This window comes from Nannospalax galili, unplaced genomic scaffold (assembly GCF_000622305.1).
Source record: "Nannospalax galili isolate Female #2095 unplaced genomic scaffold, S.galili_v1.0 scaffold304, whole genome shotgun sequence".
NCBI classification, from domain to species: domain Eukaryota; kingdom Metazoa; phylum Chordata; class Mammalia; order Rodentia; family Spalacidae; genus Nannospalax; species Nannospalax galili.
Window position 1 is genome coordinate 1,687,846 of NW_008352325.1, and position 3,742 is coordinate 1,691,587.

The window sequence follows — 3,742 nt, forward strand, 5'->3', positions numbered from 1 at the left end:
AAAAATATGTATCTGTGGTATCAATATTTGTCTATCTACCTATCTCTATATGCCCGTTGGTCAAATTAAATTATCACCTGAATTTCATGTCTCTAATTTATTGTTTATTTGCTTAACCAAGTACTCATCCATGCATTCAGGTGTCTAATCAGCTGTCTCTGTCCATCTCTGTGTCCATCAAGAGAGAAAGATAAAGAGAGAGAGTTAGTTAAAAGAATACAACACTTTCCTGCACTATACAAATGCACAGTCATTAATAGATTGCAATATTAGCACTCTGATGAGACTTCATCCATGTTTCTTACACATTTCTAAGAAGAGGTGGTCTTCTAATGGCAGACATAATTGTGTGCTGTTAGGTTTTCTGGAGGTAGGGAGGACAGTGCACATGTAGTGATTCCATAGCATGGCATGACACTGAGAGCACCTTAGAGGGTTTGTTATCAACCATCTTAACAGAAGATGAAAAAGGCAGGAAGATGATGGATGTAGGAAACATGAGATGTGAGTCTGAAGTTCTTTTATAAGTCTCATAGTTCCCATTACAAGTTGAATCCATGAAATAAAAATGATTTTCTATTGTGCCAATTCTGAGTTTTAAAACAGTAAATACTGAAGAAAAAGACTTAGGCATTTTTTGGCGTGAAAAATTGTGATTACATGAATATTTAAATTCTTTTATCTAGACCCAGTCTAAACCTGTGCTTCTTGGTATATACTTTATACCAAAGTATTTTATTACAGTATGCTAATTTAGCTTCAAGTTCATAGCTATACTTCCTTTTGGTGTCCATTTCATTGAAAATTGGTATAGCCTCTTGTTCTGATACAAAGACAATCATTTTTTAAAGGTGGAATTGTCAATGATGATTTCTACTGTTACCATGGCTGAAAAAAATATGCCTTTTCCTTCTCTTCTTAAGAAGAGAGAGAGAAAAAAAACAAGACAAACAAAAATACAAAAAGAACTAAAAGGAAAAAAATAAAAAAAAGAAGGGAGCATTTATATGGTGTGTGTGGCAACATGTGGGCCATCTTTTGCTATTGAGGCTGGGGTCTGAATTCTGCAGAGTTCAAAGACCCTAACAACATCTGCACAGACTGCCACTGTGAATTAGCAGAGCGCCTGAGCAGATGTCTCCCTGTACAAAATTTTTTTCAAAACATATAGACAACAACGAAGACACTGAACTTTTGGCTGATTATCAGCTCCTATGGATGTTGACAGATGCGGAATAGGGAATTGCCATGGAATTCTAAGATCTGTCCCATCCCCTTGTAGTGTGACTTCCTCTGTTCTTCTCCCCTGTTCTTCCTGTGCTGATTGAAGATCCTCTCTTCAGTGATGTGAATACTGAGTTACTTTATCCATTTGTACTTTGAACAACCCCTTGGATAATGTCAAAGGCAGTATCTAAAGTAAATAAATTGGGTTAATATCTTAATGTTTGACTGTTCAGTTGGAAGAGCTTTTGTTAGACGTCTATGATAGCTCCCTATCCGAGGAGTCTTAGAAACCCATCTTCCCATATATGTTTCATTTATACATAATTCCTAGATTTTTCTTAAGCTTTGTAGTTAGCGTTGGTGACTGTGGAGAAATAAGTTTGAAATTCTGAGAATTGATATAACCTCTGTAGTTTAGACTTCATTTTGAAGATACTTACCTATACAACATTGCTCTTTTTCAGTTATTATTTTATATTTAAAAATAATTTTATTATTACCAAATCAATTTGTTTCTGAAAAATTAGAAATTATGAGCAAATCAAAAGAGAAAGTATAATGTTCCAATGCTTGGTAATCATTGCAAATATCTCAATCAATCTTTTCAAATAATTTAATGTATCTCATTTAGTTATTATTTATTTTATTTTTGATTTTAAAAATTTGTATTTGTATTTTCATTTTATTTATTTATATTTTTAATTAAACATTTTAAAGATTTTTGGAGGGGATTTATTTATTTTTATTTTTATGTATATGGGTGTTTTGCCTGCATATATGCAAGTGCACACTAGGTGTACCACAGATCCCCTGGGACTCAAGTTACTGACACTTGTTAGCCATGATATGTATGCTGGAAACCACACAGAGTCCTCTGCAAGAGCAGCCAGTGCTCTTAACTACTGAACCATCTCCAGCCTTCCCACCTTTCTTTTCATTCTCAGGATCTCCCTGTAGCCCCAACTGCCCTGGAACTCACTATGGAGACCAGGCTGGCTTTGACCTCACAGAGAGCCACTTCCCTCTGTTTCCTGAGTACTGGGATTAAAGGTGTGCCCTACCCTACCCAGCCTGGTTTAATGTATCTTATTTTGGCATATATACTTTTATTTTCACAAAATGAGATCTTATTATACATTTTAGTTTTGTAACTATTTAAAAAGTAGCTCCAAACATCATCTTCAATAAATATTTTCTCTTTCAATAAAAAGTTTAAACTTTTCATGAACCCAGAAAACTTCAATGAACAGAGATCAAGTTTCTTCTTACACCACGTAGGTGAGAAGCCAAACAGATGAACAAAAGAAATAAGCAGAGGAACCCACATGTGGAGGACACAGTGCCATCAGCTCTGACTCGGAGCAAGGTGGCACACCTATCCTGAGAGCACTTTCCAATATGAGAATTTCTCGGCAGAAAGACTGCAGACTGACAGCAGACAAAGGGGCAGAGAAGCCAGTAGAGTGGAGAGCACATTTGAGTGACAGCTAAAAAGTTTGAAAAAGGACCTGCTCTCTCCAGACAATAAGAATGTAATTTAAGGAAAGCAAACACAGTAAGTGCTGATGAATAGAAAAACTTTAGTATGAAATTGGTGTGAGGCTGCTGCAACAACGAAAGGGAGATGATTAGCCAAATCTACTAATAACGGTCAGTTACTGGAGAAACATTGTCCTAGAGAAGATAAAAAGCAACCGAAACATTGGTTTAAGTTTTAAAAAATACACTGCAGGGCGCATGTCCCTGGATAGGACTCATATTAAGCCTTACTCACCAAGGGGCTCAGGGACCATTGTGGAAGAGGAGGCACAAAGATTGTGAGAGCCAGGGGTATTGCATGAACATAAGGAAACAGAGTCTTCAGGTTTTGGGAACTTGCTCTTATGAACTTGCAGCAATGGTATCAGCATGCACAAGACTCATGAAAACTCAACTCAGGCAAAATTCCATCATAGAACCGAGGAAATGGGTAAGAATTCCCAACCTTAGCAGAACTATTGGCAGCTCAGTACTCAGGGTAAGGTTGAGCTGATTATCTTTAAGAGTGACGCTAGATAGGCTGACTAAACTCCAGTGGATAAAGTCACACAGAGGGACATCTGGGTACACAAACATGATTTGTAGACCTTAACATATATGACAGAATGCGTGAAATCTGGTGGGTTACAAGGGTGTGCAGAGGGGGGAAGGGTCTAAATATGATTAAGATGTACGAAATGCATGAAAATTCAATTCAAATAGACATTGAGAAAGAAAGATTCCAAACAAAAACTTGATAAACAATCCATTTTCATTCACAAATCAAGAAAATTTACTTAAAAATCAAGAAAGAGGGGCTAGGGAGATGAGATGAGTCAGTAGTTAAGAGTGTGTGCTGATTTTCTAGAGAACTTGAATCCTATTCTCAACACTTACATTAAGCCACTCCCCACTGCCTGTAACTCTAACTCCAAGGAATCCTCCTAGGGCACTGCACTCACATGTACATGTACATAGGCACATTAGAAAAAGTAAA